Below are 15292 nucleotides of genomic sequence, written 5' to 3' on the forward strand. Positions count from 1 at the left end.
CATGGGACTTCTATCACAGGACATTATGCCCGTCTTATCAGTGTTTCTTAACACTTGTGGATTCCTTAAGTGGTAACTTGATACCTCCTTTGGCTTCATCATGGGTACTCCCAGAATCCAGTGTCTGTCTTCTAGAGTGGACATGGCTCTCCAGCCTTGCCCTCGTGGTGACCGGCCTACATGGGGCATTGTTCCTCATGTCTGTCCAGACTGGCCTGGTCCCTTTTGGCCCCTTCGGCCTGCCCTGTCTCACAGCCAGACCTGACCAGGTACTGACAGGAAGATGACTCGTTACACTGCAAAGAACCTGCCAACTTTGTGCATTGACTGATCCCTGGCCAACATACTGATTTACTAGCTTGCAAATTAGGTCCTGGAGAAATGTAAGGGCATGAGCTTCTAGATGACAACACTGAACATGTGTGATGGGTGGACTTTTCCCTTTCATACGCATGGAAAGTATTAGGAGGGGAAATATTCCCCTTAGGGCATATTTTACATCGGCAGTCATGTTTTCCTGGAAACTGATTTAACTTTTAACACTTCAGAAAGGATCTGATGTAAAACACTTAATAGCCAGCGAGAAGGACTGTATTTCCCGTCTTTCAACACCACCATGGCTGTAAAATGCCTTTCTCCACTGACTAGTGTGTATTGTTCCATACATTATTATCTCACCACACTTCATTCATTCATTCCCTCATTGATTCACAAGTATTTGAACACCAGGCTCTTGGAACAGTACCTAGGGATGCAAAATGAATAAGACCATGTCCTTGCCCTCAAGGGGCTCTGCTCTCAGCAGTCAAAGTCCCAATGAATAAACACAGAATTCAAACAGATGCTCTTAGGTGCATCTAAGACATCAAACCTGGACTCAGAGGAGATAAAGTTGTGGAGTGAGCTGGGGTGGGGGTGGGGGAGCCAGGGGGCTGGCAAGGCCCACTATAGAATGAGCAGGAATTCACTAGGTGGAAACATGGAGTAAGTGTATCCCAGGAAAAGGAATGTTCCAGGAAGTGTATTCCAAGGAGGATCATGTTGGATGACATAGGGCTTGAACCAGCATGGTGGGTTTGAGAAAGAGTTAATAGGTACAGCAGAGCACAGGGTATAGGGCAGGGAAGAGGGGGAAACAGCAGGATATAAGCTTGAGGTTATAGGCACAAGCCAGGTCATGAAGCGTTTTTCAAATTATAGTAAGGAGTTTATATTTTATACAGGGGTAAGGGGAAAAATTAAAAGATTTTAAGTAGAAGTCCATCATGATTAGATTTACATTTTAGAGGCTCACTGTGGCATTAGTGATAGTGTTGCCTAGAGAGGGGGAGAATGAGGCTGGATGACCAGCTAAGAGGCTACAGTACTAGTTCAGGCCTGGAATGGTGAGGGCTTGAAATCGGGCAGTAAAGATGGGCTTGCCCAAGGAGGCAAGGGAGCAGATTAAAAATACATTAAAAAAAAAAAAAAGACATTGAAAGGTATCAGAAAGTGGCAAAGATTTAGGGTAAAGGCCTGGCGTTAGTGTTGGGTGATGAAGTATGTGGTAAAGCCACTAAACCAGTCTGTAGACATAGACTTAGTTTTGAAAACTAATTCAGTCTTAGATCTAACAGATTAGAATTGAAAGAGGGACATCCAGATACAGATGTTCTGTAGGTGGCTGATACATGAACCTGGAGCTCAAGAGAGAAGTCTGAGCTAAAGATATAAATTTGAGAGTTGTTTGTAATAGAAAGAGTGGCTAAACTGTTGAGAGCATAAAGTCATTTAGGGAGGACACCCAATGCCAAGGGAAGAGGGCCAAAGACAAAGCCCCAGAAAACAGAAACTTTAATGAGAAGCAGGAGGAACTATCAGTGGACAGAGAGTTCCAAGGCAAATGAGGAAGGTCAAAAGGTCACGGCAATTTGGGGTAGAGTATATTTTAATGAGAACAGAATAGGAAACTGTGCTGTGAAGAAGAAAGGCAAGATGAAGACTGATAGATCATCACTGGATTGGTCCATGAAAATTTCCCTGGTGACTTTGCCTGAATAAAAGATCAGCAGGTTTGAAAGGCAGGAGCTTGACTGCACAGAGCTGAAAAGCCAGTGGAAGGTGGAAAAGTAGGAATAGCAACATAGGGTATTTATATTGCTGATTTAATTCTCAGTTCTCTCTCCTTGGTTATAAGCTCAGAGGGAGCAGGGGCAATGCCAATCTTGGTTAACATTATAACCCTAGTACTGAGTACAGTGCCCCATCCATGGTAGGCATTTAATAAATATTTGGTGAATGACAAGAGAGAGATACAGTGGTAGATAAGGGGCATAAAGGGAGGCTTTTTATTTCCTTCCACTAAATTTGAGGGAAAAAATAGATGAGCTTAAAAATACATGTGAAGCAAGGTTTCAGAGAAAGTATAAAGAGATTTCTGCTGTGTTACACCATAAATTTGGCATTTTCTCTAGCTTTTTCTAGAAATCATCCTAAAATAAAAATGAGCATGAGAAACAAAAACACAAACTCCCAAACTCCAGTTTTGGTGAAACTAAGGAACTGTAAATTCCCAAAGCAATGGTAATGGAGGAGAGTGGAATTTATGAGAATGGGGAGAGAGGATGTAGAGATTGCAGATCTCAAAGAGCCAGTAAAGGTGAAATGGGTACCCCATGAGGTGCAAAACCCCAAACCCTCATTGCAACAGGATGCATAGATAGGAGCCAGGGCTGCTCCTGGACTCTGCTTGCTCATAATTCTCAGAGGAGGCAGAGCCAAATAAATCAAGCAGAAAGTCTGTATAGAGGAAATGGATCATCTCCATAGCGTCAGGGGAGAAGAGAATGGGGCTATTGTGAGAAAGAGGCAGGGCTGCCAATCATCACCACTCACAAAACCTTGTAATGAGAAAATTTCAGCCAGATTGGAATGTGCCTCCAGCCCTTTCCCAACACATACCTGCAAATAGTTGGTCCAGAAAAATGTATGTCTTTCAGTAATGAGGGATCATGAAGTGAGAATATGTATATAGTTCATATATATGTGAACTACAGAGAAAAGGAAAAAGGAATGGGAAAAAATGTTAAACAAAGATATTCATGAAAAAAAATGTTGCCTTAGAGTAGATGAATGTTGTAACCAAATATATTGCATGAATTTTAAGAATAATCAATGAAACAATTGCTTTTATGAAACAAGAGCTTCAAACAGGAGTGTGAGAGCCCAAGGAAGAGATGACAAAAGGTAGGAGAAGATAAAAAAGGTAAATGGGAAAAGCTCACAGAAGGAATGTAAGAAAGATAGTAGTAAAATCATCACAGAAATGATGGCAAAATTGGAAAGAAAACAGTGAGAATAGATACTCTAAAACACAGTAGAGGACACAGAGGATTAACTAAGAAAAGAAGAAAAATAAAAAGTAAAGAAAATGTTAAAAAAGAATGAAAGAGGGCGCCTGGGTGGCTCAGTGGGTTAAGCGTCTGCCTTCGGCTCAGGTCATGATCCCAGGGCCCTGGGATGGAGCCCTGCATCGGGCTCCCTGCTCGGTGGGGAGTCTGCTTCTCCCTCTCCCTCTGCCTGCCACTCCCTCTGCTTGTGCTCTCTCTCTCTTGATCTCTCTTTCTCTCTCTCTCGATCTCTCTCTGTCAAATAAATAAATAAAATCTTAAAAAAAAAAGAATGAAAGAAAGTGACACGGAAAAAACAGGCAAAGAGGATTCAATGTAGGCAAAAATATTTGAAAGACAACTTCCCTCATATTAAGAGAAATGCAAATCAAACACACTGAGAGCAAGACTTCTATTTCTAGCGGTATCCCTAAGACACAAGTAGCTTCTGCTCAGGGACAACATGGACATTGCTTAATGGTTTGAAGAGAAAGAACATCTTTTTCTATGAGACTAGAGGGAAGGAAACAGAATTGGTTCAGATGCAAGAACATCAACTTTCTGCCTTCACAAACATATTATCTCTGCATAGAGACAGTCAAGTGCATCTGCTAGGGGAGAGCGGGCGGGTGGAAAGGAAGGAAGAAGCATCAGAAGAGTCCTGGAGATCTGGGAAAACATCTGTGTGGGATGGAAGAGTGTTATTTGGAAGATGTAGAAGAATTAGGAGCAGAGTGTCTCTGAGTTGTGGTCTCTTCATTATGGTCTCCTCCAGCACAGCTCAGCTGCCTGTTCGGGGAGTGAGAACGTCAGCACCTGGGGGTTCCAGAGTAGATCAGGTGAAGAGACAAGGGGACGGAAGAGCTGGCAAAGAATGGTTGAAGTAAAAATGGAGGGGCTTCAGGAGGGTGGTGATGTATCGGATGTTAAGATTTTAGAAGCTGAGTATTCCAAGTCATGGGCCTTTAGGGGAAGGGAGGTGCCCTTACGTCCTGTGTTTCCTCCTTTCCCCAAAGTAGAAAACATGCTAATTTCCTTGGTCAGATTCCAGGATATTACTTAGGCCATATTTACTGATGGTGAAGTTAATTTTTTTTTTAAGATTTTATTCATTTATTTGAGAGAGAGAGAGAGAGTGAGAGAGCACAAGAGGGTGGAGGGAGAGGGAGAAGCAGATTCCCTGCTGAACAGGGAGCCCAATGAGGGGCTTGATCCCGACACTCCCGGATCATGACCTGAGCCGAAGGCAGCCGCTTAACCGACTGAGCCACCCAGGGGCCCTAATTTTTGAAAAGAGATCAGGTCATGGATGTGACTTCCTCTTTTCTGTCTTTCACTCAAGTGGCCACAGTGGTTTTCTGACCAGGGCTTATTCCAGGGACCACTGTCCATGTTTTCTTTGTCTGCCTTCCTTGTCCACTCGGCTTAAAGAGATACGCACCGTGGACTCACACCTTTGTCCTTTTCCTGCTTGCAGAAAGGAATGTGGAGGGGAGGGATCCAAGATGTAGGTTTGGGCCTCATATCCTGCTTTAATCTTGGACTTTGTAGATTATGGGAAAAGCGTGCTCCTTATGCTCTGGGCCACCCCACTGTGTTTGCTTTCCAGGGTTAGCGAGTCCTTTGGGGAAGGGTGGCTAAGACCAGTGACCCTTAGCAAATATCTTCTTGATGGCAGGGACGACTCCCTCCAATCTCTAGCAACAGGAGGAAAGAGTATAGGGTGTGTTGGGGGGCATGGGGGTCTGCGGTGAAGAGGGACTGAAGGCCACTGAAGTAGGAGAACAAATAAAGCTCCATGTCTTGTTTCAGCCTTAGAAATGTCAGAAGTACTTTTGATTCAAGTTTGTAGTAAAATGCCTTAGCAGGGAGATGACAGTTTTAAAACAGCCATCTCAAAAACCGGAAGATATGTTGTGGTTTTTATAGGAGTGAAGAGAAAAGGGGTTTAGGACTAGGTGGGCAATTACTATTGCTACTACAATAATAATAACTTCATAATAAACCAGGAAGTGCAGTAACACATGAAATGGGTACTACATAGCAATTCCTAAGCTATCACTATTTACAGCAATAGACACAAATCTTGATTTGAATGTTCATGTAAATACAGAGGTTTATATTTCGGAGGAGTAAAGATAAGTTCTGTAGTAAAATAGTTTGTCATAAGGGGAATCCAAATCTCTTTATGGGGAGATGCAACAGAGAAAATCTTCCACGTATGATAGAACAGAGTGTTCGTTAGTCTTACTTGGGACCTTAGCCTTAGTCTTTGTTTGAGGTTCCTAAGTCATAACTGTGGCTTCTTTGTTAACATTGATGGATTTATAGCACAGTGTTTGAATAAGCAAAATACTTAATTTTAGATCCAAATGACGTGTTTCTCAAACAAGCATTTCCCTGGGGATAGGGATGGGGTTATCTTAAATCTCCCAGACTGGAATGGGATTGAGAAGATGCCAGCTCCTCAGTGAATGGGTCCTAAAGACTCCATAGTTGGTAAGTGGGGTGAAACTTTTGTATAGAGAGTATGAATAAAGTAGGTAGTAGAAGTTAGACAATTTTTATGCAGTGTCTATCTCTTAAATGAGTAGTCAGTATATACACACACACACATATACATATTTTTTATTTTTGAGAGAGAGAGTGGGGGTGAGGAACAGAGGGAGAGGGAGAGGGAGAATCCCAAGCAGGCTCCATGCCCAGCGAGGAGTCCAAGGCAGGGCTTGATCTCATGACCCTGACGTCATGACCTGACCTGAAACCAAGAGTCGGACACAACCCACTGAGTCACCCAGGTGCCCCTATATACATATTTTTAATAAAAGAATTGACTTTAGTGAAGGCACCAGGAGATGAGTTGTAGAAGAAGTTTTAAACAAGTTTTTTTCATTGGTTGGGTGATCTTGAGGTGGAAGAAGAGAAAGACACCAGTACTTGGGAGTGGCTTAGCTGTCCTCCCTAAGCCAATTCTGAGACCCAACCAGTTCTGGAAACTGGCCTTCGGTAGCTCTTACCTGGGTCTGTCTGTCTAATATCTATCATCTACCTATCGATCAATCAATCATTTTTATACTAGCTATAATGAGATATAATTCACACGTCCTATAATTCACCCATCTAAAGTGTACAAGCCAATGGTTTTTAGTATTTTCCAGAGTTGTGCAGTCATTACCACAATCAATTTTAGAACATTTTCACTCCAAAAAGAAATCTGTACCTTAAGCAGTCACCCTGTTTTCCCCAAGTTACCTTTCCCTCAACTCTAGGCAACCACTAATCTACTTTCTGTTTCTATAGATTAGTTTATCCTGGACATTTTCTTTCTTTCTTTCTTTCTTTCTTTTTTTTTTTTTTTGTAAATAAGACAGATATTTATTTCCCATTTACATAAACATATGGATTTGGCTGGTAGAATGGCCCTACATTTCTCTGGGTTCCAGTTGGCTTCCAGCTTCATTTCATTTTTTTTTTTATTAACATATAATACATTATTTGTTTCAGGGGTACAGGTCTGTGATTCATCAGTCTTACACAATTCACAGCGCTCACCATAGCACATACCCTCCCCAGTGTCCATCACCCAGCCACCCCATCCCTCCCGCCCCCCTCCACTCCAGCAACCCTCAGTTTGTTTCCTGAGATTAAGAGTCTGTTATGGCTTGTCTCCCTCTCTGGTTTCATCTTGTTTCATTTTTCCCTCCCTTCCTTTATGATCCTTAGTCTTGTTTCTCAAATTATCCTGGACATTTTCTATAAATGGAATCTTATGTGGTTTTTGTGACTGGCTTCCTTCACCTAGCATAATGTTTCCAAGGTTCATCCATGTTGTAACATGTATCAGTACTTCATTCCTTTATTACGGCTAAATAATATTCCATTGTATGACAATACATTTTATTTATCCATTCATCACTTGATAGACATTTGGGTTGCTTATATTTTTGTCTCTTTTGAGTAATGTTGTTATGAACAGCATATAAATTTTTGTGTAGACATATGTTTTCTTTTCTCTTGGGTATATACCTAGGGGTGGAATTGCTGGGTCATATGGTAACTCTATGTTTAAACTTTTGAGGAACTGTCAAGCTATTTTCCAAAGTGGCTGTACCATTTTCATTCCAACCAGCAGTGAAGGCAGGCTCCAATTTCTCCACATGCATGCCAACACGTTATTTTCTGTGTTTTGATTATAACCATCCTGGTGAGTATAAAGTGGTATCTCACTGTGGTTTTGATTTGTATTTCCCTGATGGCCCGTGATACTGTGCATCTTTTCATGTGTTTATTGGCCATTCATATATCTTCTCTGGAGAAATGTCTGTTCAGATCCTTTGCCCAGTTAAAAATTGGGTTATATGTCTTTGTATTATAGAGTTGTAAGTGTTCTTATACATCCTAGATACAAGTTTTTTATAGGATATATAATTTGTAAGTATTTTCTCCTTCTGGATTAATTTTAGTTAACAGGTTTAGCCACTGTTAAAAGCCTTCTGAAAAGAATGAAAAAAAATTGCTGGGATACTATCTATATTTACAATCACTATGTGGTTCTTCTACCCAGGGGCTTTTTATATGTGGCTTTAGGTTTAGGGAGAATGAAAAAAATTCACTTGCTATGTGAAAAGTCAGCCACAAATTTCCTTTCTCTTTTCCATTTGGTGGTAATACAAGAGGGAGAGGAAATTTGTTTGTACCATATATAAGCTCCTAGTATTCTACATTATTAGCCTTAGTGTTTTCCCTCATATTTAAAGTGTAGGATCTGATTTAAAGTCACTCTGATGGAATAGCTAGACTTTGTGCTCTAGAATTGAAAGGCATTTGAAAGAATTTCAGTGTAGAATGTAAGATCTGACCTTTCCAAAGTTCACCTTTAATTTACTTCTTTTTAAAAGTCTTGTTTACTCTGGTTTTTCAACATATTCTTTTAGAGAAAATTTATTTGTTTCCAGTCATTTAAAATTGAGTTCTCAAAACAAACAACCTCTTTATTTGTTGCTTTTTAAACAGCATTACAACATAAGTTTTCGCAGTGCCAACCACAATAGCTCTGCACTTCTAAGTGTATGGGCCATAGCAATTTTATTTCCTTATTTCAGTTGCCGTGGAGATTTATATATCAAAGATGTTGCCTGGCGCGTATAGTTATTCAGCTGCTTTTTAGGATACCTTTATGAGTACTAAGAACCATGGAATGTGGGACCTCAACCTGAGAGATGGTTTCTTACAACTCCTCTTATGGGTTATAGGAATACCAGAGTTAAGCACATGTAAATATGTCATCTTTTCTTCTACTCTTCTGTATTTTCCAAATATTCTAGAATTAACATATTTTATAATTCAATAAACAATTATTTTAAAATTTGATCTTTTATTATTATACAAGTATTACTTGCTATTGTAGAAAACGTAGAATTACATATAAACAAAAAAAAGCAAAACAAATATCACTCCTATTTTTACTCCACAGAGATGACCACTATTAACATTTTGGTGTGGTTCCTTCCAGAAAAATTTAGATGATAAGGCAATACTGGTTTGTTATGTACTTTTTCTGGTAATAGTATAATGTGAACATCTTTGTATATAATAAACACATTACATGTTTAGACAAAATAACCTTGAAATCCATGTCCATGTTTGACAATTAAATAAACCTGTGAAGTAGTCAGGGAGAGTATTATTTCTTCACTTTATGCATGAGGAGTAGAGGTGGAGAGAACTTAATTAACTTGTTCAAGTGCTCAAACCAAAAAATAACAGAAATGGGACTAACATTTGAGTTTTGACTCAAAATCCAATGTTCTTTTCACTTCTATGCCGATAATAGGCTGGTGACTCTATAGACACTGAATTGTCAAGGCAGGAAATTATAGCAAATCTTAATTAAGGGCATTCTTGAGTCCGAGTAAACAGAAAAATATTAGCTTGAATTATGTTGAAAGTAATTATATGACTTTTTGTGCCTCATTAGCAGCTAATTAATTGCTACCATGTAAATACTTTAATTATGCAAACATCTTATGAATAAAGGAGAAAATAATTTATAAACAAAGGAAAGAACAGATGTGACGCCACACATTAGATAATAAGATGATTATCTGAAAAGTACTCAACTAGTTGTAGAGGTGAGCTGAATCTATCAAAATGTATGTAACATAGATGAAGGCCAAGTTCTCCACTTGGGACCTCCAAATCCACTGCATTATCTGTAGAAACCTTCCGTCATGACGCACATCAACTTCCTTCCATGTAAGCTCAGTTATGGTGGCACTTGGGTAGATATGTGGTGGGCTGATAGCTGCTGTAGCCGTGCAGGAACTGGTAACAGGGATCCATTCTTCATTGTTTCCGCATGCTCCTCTTGGCTGCATGTACCAAGAGGGAGGTTGGCTAAACTCTGTTCTGGTGTCAATATCCTTCTTTGCACTCAGAAAGGCACTCAAATTAATGTTCTGTTGTTTAAGACATAGCTCAATGGGAAGTATGACAAAAGACACAACAGTGTGGTGCAGCCATTGAAAAAATCCAGTGGGAGACTTTCTTTAGCGGGAGACTGTCATCTAAACCAGAGGTCAGCAAATTATGACCTATTGGTCATATCATCAAACAGATACCATCTGCTTTTGTAAAATAAAAAGATTTTATTGGTGCATAGCCATGTCCTTTCTTTGACATACTGACTATAGTTGCTTTTGTGTTACAACGGCAGAGTTGAGTAATTGCATGGAGGTTGTATGGCTGGTAAAGCTGAAAATATTTACTGTCTGGTCCTTCACAGAAAATGTTTGCCCATCCACAATCTAGAACAACAATATGGGCCAGGGAGAAAAGTATAGCTCCAATCTCAACCTCAGGCATTGCAATTTAAAGAGATAAATTTCAGCGGAAGCATACTGTAGGAGGAAACTCATCACCATGGTGCAGGAACTCAAAATTAAGTCTCATATGGGAGGATACAGAGATTGAGATATTTTAAACCTAGAAAAGAGAAGCTTTGAAGGTGGTAGGGAGATGGAGGGGAATGGAAGCTCCTTGTCTGAATTAAAAATACTGAAATAAGGCTGAGTGGAAAGACTTAGTAGCCCCAACTAGGACCATGGGTGACAGTTACAGGGAGACCATTTGGTGGACTTTCTAACAATGAGGAATTAAAAAACATAACAGGCTGGTCTGGAAGGTGGGGTTTTCTTGTCAGAACTTGAAGTTCTCCTGGCTGGACTGAATAATTACATATTGGGGATGTTAGAGAGGAGATTCAGGACTAAGTATAGTTATCATTTTGGGGATGCCTACTGTCTACCATCACCTCTTTATACACATCACTTCTAATCCCTGTAAATACTCTTCCATTATTATGAACTCACTTTGTGGATGAGGAAACAATTCAGAGAGAGTAAAACATTTGCCTAAATTCACAATACTAGTAGATGTCAGATCTATAGACAAATATGTTGTCGGATAAGAGTTCTTTAAAAAAAATTTTTTTGAGGTATTTTCAAAAACAAAAGGGCAAGAGGCATCTGGGTAGTGCAGTCGGTTAAACGTCTGACTTTTGGTTTCAGCTCAGGTTATGATCTCAGTGTCTCTTTAAAATCAATCAATCGATCTTTAAAAAAAACCAAAAGGGAAAATAATAACATAACTACCTTAGATATTTCTACCACCTAGAATTTACAGTTATTAACAGTTGTCAATTTTGCATTGTGAAAATATCTACAACACTTATTTTTAAGTTGGTTATAGTAATTATATAGCCAAAATTACATAATTTTAAACATCCTTCAAAAATGATATAATTAACATACACCCTGAAATGTCATACTTTTAATAATATTTATAGACAGTATTTTCTTTTAAAACCACCAGAATCTCCTTGTGCCTGTTGTCCCTAATATTCTTCAGTTCCCTGTGATACTATCTGATCACAAACTGGGTTGGGGGGGCCTAAATTATATACATACTGTTTCTTTTCACTGACAAGGTAGTTATCCAATCCATTGCTTCCGTTTGCATTTTCCTGACACCCCTTTGCTTGGGCCTGCTCTAACAAACTCCATAAAAGAACAAGATCTTGCATTATTAAACAATTAAACACACATTTTATTTAGGGCACATAGAAAATTGGAAAGGACTGATTGAACATTTTTGCATCATAATCTTGTTTCATGGTTTTTTTCCTTTCTTTCCTCACTTTACATTTTTCGTCTTGAAATAGTTGTATAAGCAGTACTTGACTGGTAGTCAACATAGCTGACTGAAGTTGTTCATGTCTTCTGAACCTATTTCCTTTCATTCTCTGTGTAATCCTGCCAAACTGCTGTGTTCTTCAGGCACAAAATGATTCTGGCTAACAACTCTACCTTAATGATAGGGAAAGTGAGAGCATGCTGCTTTTCTAAGATGAACAGAGCAATCCCAGTAGAGAACTCAAAGTTATGGGTCATTTTCTTAATGAAAATGTTAATCAGTTTAAACTGGTTATTTCAGTGACATTTGCTCTTCTTGTTCATGGGGGAATTGTGCAGGAGTGCTAAGTAACGGCCCCCAATGTGCTCATGGGGGTCATATGGGGTAGGGGGCTCTCACATGCATTCCTACACAAATGGCAGCCTCAGCTTTTCCTTTTTCATTCCGTTCTGATGTCCTCCTTCTGGGATTCTTCTGGGTTCCCCAAACATCCCATTGTGCCAGCCAGTTCTGTGGTTTCCTTTGGTTATGACCCCGAGCACCACTGCTGATGAAAGGAAACTCGTGAGGTGCTGGAGCTTAATCTGGTTTGTGGCACAGCTGGGGGGGACACTGACTCTTCTTTGTGTTCTCTCTATTGGAGTGACACCAATGCTACTAGGGCCCAGCACCCCTCAGAGATTTTGGTAAAGCTGGCTGTGTTAGTTTGCTGGGGCTGATGTGACAAGTACCACAAACTGGGTAGCTTAAGCAACAGAAATGTAATGTCTCACATTTCTGGAGGCTGGAAATCTGAAATCAAGGTATTGGCAGGCTTGGTCTGGTCTGAGGGCTGTGAGGGACAATCTGTTCTTTGCCTTTCTTCTAGCTTCTGGTAGTTTGCTGGTAACGTTCGGTGTTTCTTGGCGTATAGAAGCATCCATCACCCTGATCCTCAACTTCATGGTCACATTGTCTGTGTCCGAATCCCTCCTCTTCATAAGGACACCCGTCATATTGGATTTGGGCTCACCCTATTCCAGGATGACCTCAACTTAACTAGTTACATCTGCAGTGACCTTATTTCCAAATAAGATCATCTTCTGAGACACTGGTGGTTAGGACTTGAACATACGAATTTTAGGAGGACCCAATCAACCTATAACACTGCTCCTTTAGGGTTTTTTGAGTTTTGTCTTTGTAAGAATTAAAAGAGACACTTTGGTTATAGGATTGTAACCAAAGGGAGATACATAGGCCAACACAGATGAGTCACTTTGTAAATGAGAAAGCCCATTTCAGACGGTAGCTCTTATTAAGGAATAATGCTTTTATGTTTGCATGGAGGATCCCATCAAGAAGTTCTGTGTGGAGAACACCAAAGAAGACTCTCCAAACCTCTTTCTCTATTTGTAGAAATATGGGGTTGGTTGCTTTATTTTCCCCCATAGGAAGTTGTTGGTGCAATAAGGAAGCTGGTGTTGAACAAAGCAAGAGACACTTCTAGCACTCATCTCCTTTCCAGTCAGAGATTGCTTCCTATCTTTCACCAAAGAAAATGAGCTACAACAGCGTTTCTGTTGTTGGGATAGAGTAAGAGCACAATAAATGTTTTTGGCGTACCTGAATGAAGGTGAGGAAGGTACCATGTATATGGTATGAGAGACTGTGGAGAAAGAAAAAAGGGGATTGCTTATCTGCCCCTTCTGACTTCTCAGGGTGATGATGATAAAATCAGATTATTCACTAAAGGCACTTTGAAAGCTGCTACATCTTTGGCCAGTTATGTTTATGTCTATTCTTTTGTCCTGAGGCTTGTCACGAAAGAAGGCTCAGGGACTGATAGATGTGGAAGCAGAGGAGACAAACCTAGTTCCCCTGCCTCTGTTCTGAGGCAAAGATAGTCAGAACTCTGCACTTCCTGTCTTTCTGGTATCTTCCCCTGGCACAGGCCTTCAAATTCAGTCTATCCCTTTTAAGAGGAGACCTGACTTCTCATATATTTTTCTAATCTAACCAAATCAACCATAAATGAATAAAACCATAAGCCAAGGAAGATAAATCTATAGTTGGTTGAAAAAAATTAACCCATTTGCTTAAATGCCAATTAAATAAGAAATGATATTCATGCAATCATGTGTTCCATAGAGGTTTCCGTGAAAGCTCCTGATTCATTTCAAGGAAACATAGAAATGTGGTCTGTTTCAAACAAATTATTAAATGTAGCTATCTATTGATATCTATTGATTACTGTAACTTGTAATGCTGTTGTGTTAAGAATTCATTTATGACACATGCCCCTTTAAAAACAAAATGTTTTCTTGAGTCTGTGTTGATTCCAGATCTCTCATACCTGTTTTCCAAATCACTTCAAAGTTGGAGTGGTTGAAGACAGAATAGCTCCAAAGGAAGGAATGTGGAATCAGCGGGCCAACTACTAATAGGATTGTGGTGAAAGAAGCCGTAGAAACCAGTGGTTAGTGCTTCTTGAGAGTGAATCGGGAATAAAGCTTTGGGTAGAAAAAGAGAAGTTAATGGTGGAAAAAAAGGATGAAAGATTCAAGAGAAAGAACAATACCTTGATGGAAGCCAGGAAGGGTATACTTGGATCTCAAAGGGAAAGGCGAGCTGTAGAATGAAGAAGGGGCTTCCTTTCTTCTGAGTCAGGAAGGAGTGAAGGTGGGCAAGGAGGGGATGGTTACAGTTCTACCTTGCAAACATTTAGAGACCTCATCTTCATTTCATTTTATGGAGGAAGAAACTGAAGTCCAGAGAGGTGAAGTGACGTAAGGTTGCCTTGTACAAGGTAAGCCTCAGGTCTCGTCACAGGTTACAGTTCTCCTTCACTATCCATCCTATACCCTTTCATTTCTACTTCCTTACAGTCTCACTTTTTTCCCCCTAGCATATTGAACAATTGTTACTGGATATGGCTGATGGCTGTGGAAAAGGAAAAGGCTAAGAAAAAAATAACAAAGGCAAATTCAATTTAGAGGAGAAACGATTTAAATGCTTAATTGGTTGAAAACAAAATCAAGAACAGGTGGTGCTCTAGTTGGCCTGGGATCTTCAAATGAGAGTCTGCATCTTATTTTGTATTCAAAATGAAAAATGGAGGAGATGTAGAAGTCTTGGAGTATAAAGGCACATTGTATAGCATGCAAGGTATGGAGATTAAATGAAGAAATCCAGTTTGGACTGGAGAGAATATCCACTTTTTAAGAAGTGGGGGCGGGTTTCAACCACACAGGTGATATTTATGTAGACTCATACAGATTGGTATCAGTGGCAATAGTCAAGTTTCCATGAAGTCACAAAATGGTAGCCTGGAAGAATATGGCCACACGGCCACTTTTCTAACTGTGCCACACCATTATTTGTACCCCATGCTGCCAAAGGTAAAACATCCATGGTCCCACATTACTCACTTTCATTCTAAATCTATCTATACTTCCTGTCAATGCTCTGTAGTCAAACACCACCAGGAACACACCTGTATTTGAACAAGTGCTTATTACTCATCCTGCTAAAGGAGAATGTACACCATGGGGAACCATGGCATGTCTCAGTAAGAGGGCATTAGAAAGGACTTACCATTGTACTTGAGTTTGGTTGAGTAACTTGGGGAGGATCCAAGGAAGCAGGAATTCGTTTTGGATTGGGTGCTATCTGAAATCAAGGACAATTCTATGGCTCTCTCAGTAACTCTTACCGATTGGGAAGGAAGCTGTAATTGGGAAAGAAGCAGCACT

The sequence above is a fragment of the Eumetopias jubatus genome, unplaced genomic scaffold, assembly GCF_037043125.1.
Source record: "Eumetopias jubatus isolate StellerSeaLion01/CBP00866 unplaced genomic scaffold, mEumJub1_p1.0 scaffold_14, whole genome shotgun sequence".
Lineage (NCBI taxonomy): Eukaryota > Metazoa > Chordata > Mammalia > Carnivora > Otariidae > Eumetopias > Eumetopias jubatus.